Source organism: Thermobia domestica, chromosome 2 (genome assembly GCF_964235325.1).
Source record: "Thermobia domestica chromosome 2, izTheDome1.hap1.1, whole genome shotgun sequence".
In the NCBI taxonomy this organism is placed as follows: domain Eukaryota; kingdom Metazoa; phylum Arthropoda; class Insecta; order Zygentoma; family Lepismatidae; genus Thermobia; species Thermobia domestica.
The window spans coordinates 316,553,608-316,567,113 of NC_137455.1; the positions used below are offsets into that span (position 1 = coordinate 316,553,608).

General features: G+C 36.7%; 1 protein-coding gene across 1 annotated transcript in view; it reads right to left on the minus strand.

The window, feature by feature from the left end:
- LOC145679845 (chymotrypsin-C-like) overlaps positions 1-11,875 on the minus strand; it is a 236,492-nt gene extending 224,617 nt beyond the window's left edge. The window contains exon 1 of the mRNA XM_081750364.1: positions 11,865-11,875. The gene's annotated coding sequence lies outside the window, so the exon portion shown is untranslated. The remainder of the gene's footprint in view (positions 1-11,864) is intronic.
- Positions 11,876-13,506: the final 1,631 nt, after the last annotated feature.

Below are 13,506 nucleotides of genomic sequence, written 5' to 3' on the forward strand. Positions count from 1 at the left end.
TGATCCGAGTCAGAGTTTATCCCTCACCGTTAACAACTTTTTAAAATGTTTCATTTACAAGGCTGAGCATCAGTTGGATGCTGCTAAATGAAAGATTATCTCCAGTGGAGAAATTCAGTCATGATGTAATCCTGAAAATAAAGAAAGAAAAATGAATGAAGAAAACGAGTTACAGAGTTAATTATGTTAATGGTTCTATATTTCATATTAACCGTTAATTTCGTGCATTTTTTAATTGTTCTCTATTGCGACTCTATTCTCCTTTTTAATCCTTGTGTCTCAATGTTTAAACTTTCACAAATATTACTCAAATCAAAAACCTTCAGTTTTATTTATAACCTAAGGGGAAATACGCTTAGTACGGATAGGTTCTTCAACTCGTTTGAGTGTTATCGAATTTTGCATTTTTAATATTAACAAATAAATTACTGCATACCAATATTTAGCAGTTTCAAAAGTCATTAACGAATACTGAAATGGGACAAGTTCTTCTGTGGAAGTAATAATACGTATTAATCAGTGGCGCCGAAACCTAGGATCTGAGACCCTGTAGACACCCAAAATTTTCATTGGAGGCAGGGCTCTTCCCCTGAATAATCCACTCATATTTCAATTGATTTGCAGGTAGGATATTTGCTAATAATTTTAAAATTCAGCGCAAGACTTTGTGTTTACTTAAAAAGTAGCATACTACCTAACGCATAATCTATCCTTATATTATTTGATACGTATACATGTTTAGGCATTTTAAGTAAGTTAACTTGTTTACTATATAATCCCCCATTTGAGTTAATTATAAGATTATTTAATTTCCCGACTGTTATCTTTTCGTGGATGTCCCTGGTGTCCGTATATTTTTTCTGGTATTTAGCTGTTTACTGTGAGTACAAGTATCCAAAAGCTCCCTTCTGTCATTTCTTGACCCAGCGTTTCTCCTTACTCTTGCACAAAAACACACTTTATGATTTGTTCTTTTAACAGGTGTGACAACTTCGTGCTGCTGTTATAGCTACTCTATCAGGCGTAATTAATCTTGGAGCAGGCGTTAATTGGGTTGCCTATCTCGCGGACTTTGTACATCAAGAATTTATGTGGCCCGCTGTACGTGTTTTTTTCTCTTTAAGCAACTTGAAACTGCAATGAACAAGTTACTCAAACCATATATTTTGTATCATATTCTCAATTTATCATTTTTTGATCTCGATTTAGATAATCCACGAAACGAATTTATGTTATGTTACACCGGATTATTCAAATTTTTTAAACGTATTTTTATCTTTTCTTTTATTCATCTTTTTCGGAAACGATTTGGACATATTTCCTAAGAGTTAAAATGTTTATATTAGTGGGGGTTATCAAGACAACAAAGGTAATCTCTAGTTCCACATATCAATTTCAACAATTCAATGGTCTTATACAACGCAGTATTCTTAGTGCTATGTAGCTTGTTGAAGGCTTTACACGGTTATGTTGTTGAAGACGGAATCTGCCTGACGTTTTCGATACAGGTTCACGTTCTTTCTATTTATTGTTGCTCAGTAAACCTCCCAGATGGTACTCAGCAACTTGATTTGTCTTGTTCGCAAGAGATTTTTCCGCACTACTCTTGTTGCTAGCCTTTAAGATTTCGTTCCACCTCTCTTCGGTGTGAATTAGGGGCGAGACAAACCGCTTAATACCAATGAGAGTGATCGCATTCCATCTACATTCAGTTGTGAGTAGTAACTTCAAACTAGCCTAATTATATAATTTGTAATTGAAAACATAAATGCATTTCGGTTCTAAGAAATTTACTGTGATTTTTAATTCCTTAGGAAAGCTTGAAATGTGTGTTTCAAGTGTCTGAATAGATTTCACGATTTGCCAACGAATGCAACTGTACATATGAACAAGACTAAGCTTGAAGTTCAACTGGTCCAGTAGCACCTCTGCCGTCTACCTCTTTTCAAAACTAGATGGACTGGTGTTCTCATTCGGTTACGATGAATCTGATGAAGCTATGAAGGTGATGATTTCTGTCTTCCACCTTATGTCTTTTCGATCCGATTAAAAAGTGTCTATTGATATCGGGTTACAGGTTTGGATCTGAATCAGTTTTGAGACAAGAAGGTGAGTTATATCGTCCGAGTGGCGATCAGCAGCCAAAGCCTGATTACTAGAATGTTGAAGTTGAAAGACAAAGAATCCGTCTACTGAATTCCTAATAAGGATGGAGAAGAAAGACAACGAAATCTCTCAATCTTAAAGTTTTATACGACATAACACATCCGTGATTTCATTGTTTCTTTTTAGTACTTAACCCGTAACTGTGCTGGTGGGGTATAAAAATACCCCATTCCCTCTATTATGTTACGCATGTTTACTTCTCGCTAACAGATGGTGCCGTTCTCCACAGTAATTTCACTTGGCAGTGAAGTTGTGCATGTGATGCTGTTAAGACGTAGTTGCGACTTTACTGCTGCGAATCATACGTTATTGGGGTGCAATAATACCCCAGGAGCACAGTAACGTCAGTTTTTAATATATAGATTATATTTTTACTTCTTTATCACTGAAAGTATTTCTTGCTTTTATTTTAACATATCTATATGTGTTGTTATACTGAACATACTTTCCGATCAGCTTGACGTACCAAACGTCATAAGCTCTCTTTTGTATAAAGCCTAGCCCAGCTGGGAAGTGTTAACGTGCCTTCGAGGACATTGTGTAGCACACGCACAACCGAGACCAGCACGCTTACGCTCTCATTGGGATTGACAGCGCTTTTCAGTGCTGGAGGGTGAAGCTATCATCATCATCACATCTTGTGTCATCAAATCGTTCATCACACATTTATAAGCACACATCTCCGTATTTATTTTGGGCATCAGCCCAGGGGCGGATTTTCGATGGCGGACCCACGGCTAGGATCAGGCAAAACGATGAAAGGCAAACATACAGGGTTACCTCAAGTTCTACCTAGACTCTCAGATAGCACCCCGAAAGGCAGGCCTCGCAAGGATCCGAATCAGACTTCTTGCACTATTAAAAAATCTCAGCAGCGGCGAGGTTCCCAAGCCTCAGTTGCCTCTGCAACTTCAGTCATCTCTTCTGGTTCTGTCCGCAGCAGATCGCCACAGCCATCAGAACATACAGACAGTTATGCAGAACGTCTTCAACAATCTCCACCTCCGAAAAAGCAACATTTTGCTTCTACTTCACATCTAAACCAACTTCCACTGGACATAACTACCTCTTCAAATCATTCTGACTGATCCACTCCACCTGCAGTTCATTCCATGTTGCTTACTAATTTCGAGGTAAAATGCAGCAATGAGAAGTTTGTTGCCATACAACTACGCAAGTACCTCCCTCAAGCAGCTATTTCATACGAGGAATGGCATAATCTTAAAAACTCCGTACCCAACTCTGCTCGCTACAATAAAAAACAAAGTGCCTATTGACACTTTTGGTCCAAATGCGAAAATTCAGTCGCTCAATTCCTCTACACGTAAGCAGCCTCCACCTCCGAAACGATCACTATTGCTATCTGTCGTTATTCGGGGAGTTGACTCATCTTATATAGATGAAGAAGTCCAAGAGGAGCTCAAGCTCGAGGGCCATACCATTACGAAAGTAAAACGCTTTCGAAATGATAACGGGCTTACCTATATGGTCCGTGTGCTTACAAACCATCAAGACACCATTGATGAGTTACTAGCATCAGGTGCATACATTTACAACCACAAGCACAGAGTAGAACCATCACGAACACCAGTACCTATGCCAGTCCGCTGTGAACTTTGCCAGGTCTACAATTCCCATCATACGTCCGATTATAAAATTTCAAGTAAATGTGGCTACTGTGCTGGTCCACATGACACCCGGACTTGTAACAACTTGCAATTGCCACCAAAATGCGCGACTTCTAACGAACAACATCCGGCCTACAGCTACAAATGTAAGGCAAAGCCGGGCTATATTCAGGATCATCCCGAGCTCGTTGTTCCTTTGCGACCGCCGGCACAAGCTCAAACCAATCCACATCCAATTGACGCTCCAGTATCATTAGACCAGCTATTGTCGTTTCTAACGCTAGCTTTGCAAAATATTCATCCCTTCATTAGGCCTCATATCTTACAACAAATCATTCTTGCAGCAAGAACCATTCTTGCAACCTATTCCGGCAATAGTGTTCATTTTCATAAATCCCATGCTAGTTCACTCGTTTAACGTCATGGCTCTAACTTTTCTCTTTCTGAAAATCCGATCACTACCAAACACAAAGTTTTATTTGAACATCTTCTTCTTGAGGAACGTGTTACATGTTTCTTACTCAATGAAAACTTTCTAACAAACTCTCGTACTTGCCGCTTACCACGCTATACCATGTTACATTCTGCGAATCACGTACCTGCACTTCGAACCAATGGGAGAGTAACCATAGGAATTTCCCCTCACATTCCTTATCGCCAGCATCAGTATACGGCAACAGCTGTTCACGAACATCTCCTTGCCACAGTTTATTTCAAAAATATCGTCATCACATTAGCAACTGTATATATCAGACCAAATTATCCTTTGCCTCCGAAGTTCGTTCAATATATTTCCAATACTTTCAATAGATACATCATTATGGCCGATTTCAATATGCACAGCCGCAGCAACGGTGACTGGACAAATTTCATTAACTTCATAACGACCCACACTACAGGGATAATTCTAGATCTTCCACAAGCTACACGCCCAATCTTAAACACCAAACCTGACATAGTCATTGCCTCCTCAAATCTTGTTTCACATTGAACTATAGAAATCCTTGATCTTCTTGGTAGTGATCATGCACCCATCAAGCTTGTCTACAAACCATACTCAGCTACACCACGTTCCTCTTTACCAGTTCGAGTCAGCTTGCGGTACGATAAAGCTAAATGGGATCAATATCGTTCGCATATTTCAGATCTTACCAGTGATCTAGCAGAACCCGCCACAAGTGACGATTTATACCAGACTGTCGATCGCATTACATCCGCAATTCAGGAAGCCAGCAACTTGTATATTGCAACATCACAATCCGTTCCATATCAACCTAAACTTCCGCCACAATATCTCTCCATGATCAAACGTTCACGTCAGCTCTATCGAGAATATCTCCACAGTCGCAACCCAGAAGCACTCCGACATCACAAACAACTACAACGTACAGTGCACAATTATATCAAAGCTAATAAGCTCCGGTGCTGGGTGAAGACATGCAACACTCTGTCTGAAACATCGCATCATACTAAATTCTGGGCTCGCTTCAATGCACTGTGTGGCAAATTCTCTACTACACCCTATCCCATTTTATTGGGTGACACACCTGTTAGTACCGATAGCGATAAGGCGAATGCTTTTGCAGATCACCTCCAAGAAATTTTCACACCGCCAATTGAGAAAGCACCTCATCCCGCAGACAGACTCAATATTTCATCACCACAAATGCAACCACATACTACTCATATTTTACCCCATAATATTGCAATGTCCGCCCCAATCACCACTCACGAAATATCTCAAGTTCTCCGTAACAAAAGAAATACTGCACCTGGCCTAGATAACGTGACGTATCGAAACATCAAGGAAAGTCTTTTTTCACTATTACTTCTTCTTGCGAATATCTATTCATTCATATTGCGCACTGACTTCTTTCCTTTAGCTTGGAAAACATCTAAGACGCTAATGTTTCCTCAACCACATAAACCTCACCAGAATGTTGCATCCTATAGGCATATTCAACTCACTTCCCCATTCAGTAAGATTCTGGAACGTATCCTGGTTAAACGACTACACATCTTCATCTCAGATCACGGCCTACTTCCCATCACACAAGCAGGTTTTCGACCAGCTTTCTCTATCAATGATCAACTACTTCGACTCACAACCCTCATTAGTCAGCACTATAATTCAGCCAATCCTTCCTGCTTAGTATTATTTGATTTGGAGAAAGCATTCGATAAAGTCTGGCACCATGGGCTCATATACAAACTTCTGCAATTTCAGCTTCCTATCTCCTACATTCGTCTTATTTACGATTTCATTACAAATCGTATCACCTATATCTCAGTACGAGGCAGTTTGTCACATCCTATCTTTCTGTTCTCTGGAGTACCACAAGGGTCAGCCCTGTCTCCTTTACTATACCTGCTGTATGTAGCTGATATGCCCCGACTGCCAGATAAGGTCCATCTTTTCCAATATGCGGATGACACGGCGCTTCTCGCACTTGGAACAACAATCCAGTACCTAGAAGAACTTCCAAAGTCCGCCGAAACCCACGCAATCTCTCTCTCTGTAAGTTGATCTGGTGCCTATTCAAATCAGTAACACTGTCACATATCTAGGAATTACCTATGATCACCACCTTACTTGGTCGCAACGACTGAAAAACATTACCACTAAAGCTTATAATAGACTCAATCACCTGAAACGATTGACTGGTACAACCTGGGGCCTTAAAGCACACACCATCCTAAATACCTATAAGGTTTTCTTACGACCTGTCCTTACATACGGGTTTACTGCTTGGATAGCTGCCTCAACTAAGTTCTACAATAAACTTTTAATCCTAGAACGCCATGCCTTCCGTACAACGTTCCGCATTAAGCTGCCTAGTCCTACACAGGTCCTATACCGCAAAATCACTTTTCCGACTTTACAATATTACCTTGAAAAGCTGCGGTTAACATTTATCACCAAACGCTTCAAAACACGACATCCTTTACTAGAGGATACAATGCGATATTTAGCACTTCACCCAACCCCTCACCGTTATTATCATCCTCCACTTTCGCTTCTCTTCACACTATATGACTACACTCTACCACCGTTAGATCCCGCCTTACTTATAATCACAGATTACGTCATTCATGAACATCTTCCTCTCATTCATCCATTATTTCCAGCACAGTGATTATCATTATTTACTAACATGGGCCTCATTCGTCTTCATCATTGCCTAGAGCAGCCCCTAGGTTGAAGATAACCTCATTTGTCTAATTAACATCACCCATGTGTTGTCCTGTGAATGCACCTCACCACATCTCTCATGCTCATAGCTATCTATACTTGTACAGATCATGAATGCTATACCTAAGCACTGCTATCATTTTGTTATAATTTATTTGTTTCAAATATACCGTATTCTTTTCTTCTTTGTGTTTATACCTGCACCTAATGTTAAGGATTAATATTCTTTAAGTCTCCACCTTCAAAAATATTTATTTATGTAAATGTTGCTGCTGATAAAGATTACAATCACTTAGCCCATCCAACATACTCATTCCATTGTTAACCGCTTACCTCGTTCCTAAAAGAGGGCGTAACCCTCTGAAAGGCAGGCTGTTATACTGAAAACATGTAAGACAAATATCGCAATAGTAAATTCTTGGGTGAAGACGAAATCACTGCTATTCTGCAGAACGAATTAGAATGTGATGTTGAATCAATGCAGACAGTGAGTTCAATATTGAAAGCGGTTATTCATCTAGTTCAGAACAAAGTGAAGACAGTACGTCATCGGGCGATGTTTCAGATTTCTTGTATGAAAAAAATAAATGTTTTAAATGGAATAAAAGTGCTCCTTTAAAGAAACGTACCAGGTCTTGCAATATCATTTTGCATTTACCTAGAACAAAAGGCTGTGCAAAAAACTTTCCTTCAGAAGATACTGTTGGTTGTTGGGAACTGTTTTGTTCACAAGATATGTTACGGTGTTTTTTGGAAAACACAAATGTGAAGATCCAAGAAAAACGTGGATAATTTCGTGATCCCAAACCTTCGTACACAAATGACATTGACATGATAGAGCTTCGATCGTTCATAGGCCTTCTCTACTTATCAGGAATGGTGAGATCAGGACACGAGGATGTGACAGGTTTATTTTGTTCAGATGGAACTGAAAGGGATATTTTTCGTTCTACTATGAGTGTGTCGAGATTTCTTTTCATACTTTCGTGTTTACGCTTTGATTGTGCGGAAACAAGAGAACAACGTAAACAAGATGATAAACTTGCTGCAATAAGAGATGTGTGGAATTCTTTTGTGTGTAACTGCCATACATATTTTTTTACCAGTGACAACGTCACTATTGATGAGATGCTTGTGCTTTCCGTTGGAAATGCAGTTTCGAGATGTACAGTCCCAAGAAACCCGCCAAATACGGAATAAAAATTATAGCATTTTGTGATTCAAGAACTTTTTATATGGTTAACACATTCGTTTATGTGGGAAAGAATCTTGACAGAAATCAAGATATTAGTGTTCCAACTGAAGCTGTTATGAACCTGGTATCACCAGTCGAGGGAACGAACAGAAATATAGCTGCGGACAACTGGTTCACTTCGATTGAACTAGCAGTTAAATTGAGGGAGAAAAAGATAACCATGTTAGGAACAATGGTGCAAAATAAACCCCACATTCCGCAGGAGTTCAAAGCAAACAGGAAGCGGCCAGTTGAGACAACAATCTTTGGGCACTCGAAAGATTATACGCTTTGCTTTTATGTTCCTAAAAAAAGGGAAATCTGTTGTTCTGCTTTCAAGTATGTATTTTTATCAGCAATTGATGCAGAAACGGGGACGCCTGATATGATACTCGATTATAATAGAACAAAAGGAGGTGTGGACGAATTATGTGCAAACTAATCAACGTCCCGTCGAACCAGAAGATGACCAATTGTTATATGTCATGCTATTCTGATAATAGCCGCAGTAAACAGTCAAGTGATTTCTAAAACAAATGGAACGTATTTCGGAAACGAGTCATCTCCGCCTGAAAGAAGAAATTTCTTGAAGGAGCTAGGTATGGCCCTAGTGAAACGTCAGATTTCCAGAAGAGAAACAAGATATTTACCCAGGGAATTACAAGAACTTGCAAGAAGAATGAGCAGGGAGAAATGTAAGAAACCAGAAAAGACAGCAGCAGAAGAAAATGCAAGTAAAAGGTATGGAGATGCGCATTTTGCCCGCGTTCACTGGGCAGAAAAACAAAAGTGTTTTTTTTTAACAAATGCCACAAAAGTATCTGCAAGCACCATTATCATTATGTTTGCTCCTATTATGTGTAATATTTTCTCTATATATTATGTACAATCAAATTAACGTTATATTAATAAAGCTAATTTTCACTAGGGGAGTTTAGGTACCCCACTAGCAGGTAAAAGTGACTTTTTTTTACCAGCACAGTTAAGGATTAATTGTGTTCTTTTAGTATTGTTTTAACATCAGACGCTTGTCATCTCATGGCTTGCTCAATATGTATACGTAAGAAGATTTTCTTGACAACTCGTGTTTCTACCAAGCATTCCTTGTAAAGCATAGGTAATTACAAAGTCAATATTTTCTTGCAGTTTGCGTTATAACATATCCATGCTTTTGCATTTACGTTTTTTTTTAAATATAAAGCTTTCGTATTGTTTTATCTTTTAAATTTCCTTCCTTGTTTCCGGTGTATTAGCCTAGTTGAACATTGTACATTGAACTTTATAATTTAGAATATTTTTTACGATAATCGAAAATCAAAGTGATACAAGAAGGTTTAGCAAACGAATGACTGTAAAAATGCAGCTGTGAGGCTTTTCTTGAAAATTTTGCATCATGCCCCGTTGTATTTCTGATGCCACCGTGGGATGGTGTTCATGAACGATACCCACTGCGACCTCATGAAGGACGTACGTTTATATCCAGCAATATCACAAAACTGTATATTTTGTTAACGTGTAACCTCTTCTTGTAGATTTTAAGCCTCAATATTGTAGATTGTAGTTACCTTTACGGAGAGGGTTGAGACCAATGGTCTGCTGCTAGTTAATAAACTACAGTGGCAATGTTACCTTTCCCAGTAACGATTGTATTACATAATATGAAAAGTAGTTTAACCACAGCCACAGCCAACATTAAAGCTATTTTAATAAATAAGAACCAGTGATTTGAGGCACAATTTGCATTTATCAGAAGAAGGATTAGAGCTAATTCTCAACTAATTGCAAAGAATTTCTATAAAAATACTACAATGTTATCATATAAATCGTCAGACCTTTTTAACTACTGAAGGTATACAATGTTTCTTCGAATTCAGTGCATGACAGTTCTCCATTTTCTTGAAATCAATGGAGATTTAAAATATTTAATAGTACGAAATAAATATATATCCATGCACTTAGTGCCTCTTTCGGTTATTCTGAAGAAACGTATAAATTTAAAATATTTTTGTCAAGGATAAGACACATATAATCTAAATAATTGGCTGCTCCATATATTACTAAGTGAACAGTTATATTACATGACAAATCCTTCCTTCTTACGACAAGGGACAACACGCGAGGTCAAGTTACTGGGTACAGTAAATCTGAGTACATAGGAGAACAATGAAATTTAGTAAGAAGGGTATAAGTTTATTTCTATTGACCGTTTCTTATAAAACTGCTATCTTTGGAAAGAACTCATTTTTTCCTGGTGACACGATTCTAGTAAGTATTTTCAGGCTATCAGTCAGAACAGGCCATATGATTCCAAAATTTCGAATGCTCTCTCTATTCAAGAAGCAGCTATCACAACTCAGAACATCTTCGGCGTTTAACACGTTAGCCTACATAGCAAGCTCTTCTAGTGACCGGAAAGGTTACAAGAGGAATTCAATCATTCTCTTTCGACTCAACAATAGAATGGTTAAGGTTTTGCAGATATGAAAGTAATCATAAAATGAGCACTTACGTTCCACTACAAGGAGATCAGAAAACCTAACAATGATTACTCTTTCTCCACTATCGTATTAGCCTTCATTTTCTACAGCTATGGTAACTCATAATAATACCGAACGTATTATAACATATACTGACAAACCTCCAATCAGCGTCATTTTATCACTCAAACTAGTGAAAGACAACCACATCTACACACTCGTTAAGTTCATTGTATACTTTCTGGGTATGGAGCAGCATAAATGTGGCGTGTCGTGGTATTCTAAGAATATTGTGCTTTAAGAGGGGCTGAGGCATGAAAGAAGGACAGGCTCGTGCGTGTTGTGTGGTTCACTAGTTCAAGTAAGCAATTCAAAGGAAACGACTGAATGTGGTCAATAGAAATGCCACCAGATGATCTGAACATGGAATTATTAGATTATCTTGTGTTTGAGTTTCTACAGAACTACCTGAATGATGATATGTTCTACAGAATTTGTATAATGATGGGATTATGAAGTTTACAGAATAAAAACAACAAGACTTCGAACAAGATCATATAGATGTATTCTTCCAGGATCCATAACCTTATCTTCAAATAGAAATAAATATCTTTTGGAATTTGAGCTCCAGAGGCTACCTATTTTTAGTCAATCTGATGCCTATCAAAACACATTAAATTTCCTTCATGTGGCCAACTACTGTTATCTAAAATACGTAAAACGAGTTCAAACTAAGGAAATTCCAAGAGGACGCCACAGAGAAACCCTTAATATAATATAATTTTACAACCATTTTTTACCACTCACAAATATATGTACCCATAATCCTAATCTTTATGTCCTCCATATATAAGACACCTTTTTGTTATGCATAATCATCAGTTATGAGATTAGTATGACGTCGTACATCAGTCATAAATTTTATCTATAAATAATATATTAACATCATTTAGAACCAATTTCTACATTTACAAACAAGAAACACAGATCTGAGAAAAACAACCGACATTTAAAACAAAAAGTTACCTAAAGACGTTTGCCTAATTAAACCAGCTGAAACAATTTATTTAAATTCGTATCAAACTCTATGTATATTACAGTTCCCGCAATCGCAATATTACAACAATTACCACACTCCATTAGAAGATGTTAAATATTATCCTTACCACTTATTTCGTCTGTAATATAAAATTCAATAAAATAAAATCAACTTACTTAAATACTTGAACTTTTAAACGAAAAATGAACTACACAAGATTCAACAAACAATTAATCATTAAATAAACAAACAAAATGAAAAGTAACAATCGAATTTCATATTACCTTATTAAACTCTATGTATATTACAGTTCCCGCAATCGCAATATTACAACAATTACCACACTCCATTAGAAGATGTTAAATATTATCCTTACCACTTATTTCGTCTGTAATATAAAATTCAATAAAAGAAAATCAACTTACTTAAATACTTGAACTTTTAAACGAAAAATGAACTACACAAGATTCAACAAACAATTAATCATTAAATAAACAAACAAAATGAAAAGTAACAATCGAATTTCATATTACCTTATTAAATTAAATAAAATTGTATATTTCTTTTTCTTCTTCCTTTGCTGATTATCTAACTACATGTTTACATGAATACCTCATATGTATCTCATTCTGGAGACGACATTCTCTTGCTAGGAAAATATTAGAGGAAGTTAGCAATGAGGTAAGTGTATTTTGAGATTTCATTTAAGCTTCACGTCAAGCCAAACTTTTTTGCTACATATATTATCCATTACCATTCTATAAGAAAGAATAAACAGTAAAATTTAAATATATTTTATTTAGTAAACTCTTGTACTAAAATAAGTTGAATAACACATATTCTAAGTTGACATCGTGAATACGTATTTGATCATTCGCAAGAAAATAACCATTCTTTTAAATTTTACAACGTTCCGACATATGCATTGTTGGATATGGTAAAATTGCTACACTAAAAACTTGTTGCTAATTAAGGTTTTTATATGTGTCGGTTTACACTAAATATGTCGAAGAAATCGGTGTTAATTTATACGACTTTGCTACTCTAATCGTAAATGTTCGATAGATGATTTTTGATAAATTAGAGAAAACAGGACAAAATGTCGTTTGAATGCCTCTAGATAACTTATTATGTCAAAAGTTCATGAGCAACCATACTTATATTTAGCTCCTTGTAAAAGAAATTCGCCCAGATTCTCGTCACTATTTGAGATTTAATTACTTACACATGTTTCCAGATGTTCTCAAAACCCTCGTTTTCCTATATGAACTTTCAGTCCTGAATCATCTGTCGGGAATAACGCTGTACGAAAATTACTATTCCGTAATTCAGAATGTTATAAAAATTATAGTCTTACTAAAATGATTTTACAGATTCATTCTTACTACCTGTATAATCTGAAATATAACAAAAAAGAAAATGAATTAATCGTATTTAATTGTCTGAAAGGTAATACGTACACGTAATCACAAAGAGTTAACATAAAACACTTACGTAGTTATTAAAATATGCAACTCACGATTACATAATAACAGAAAATGAAAATATTATAATTCTAATTTTTGATGTACCTAATTAAAAGATAAAGTTTTAAAGTATTATCTATTTATTTCTCTCTTCCCTCTCGCTTACACTCTGATATTATTTCTCTTTGACTATGTGCATGAATACCAACCTACTTCTTTCATTTGGGAGAGATTACATATTAGGAAGAAAATGGAGAAGTAGAGTTATCTTTGTGATTTTCAATAATGATTGAGGCAGAAAAA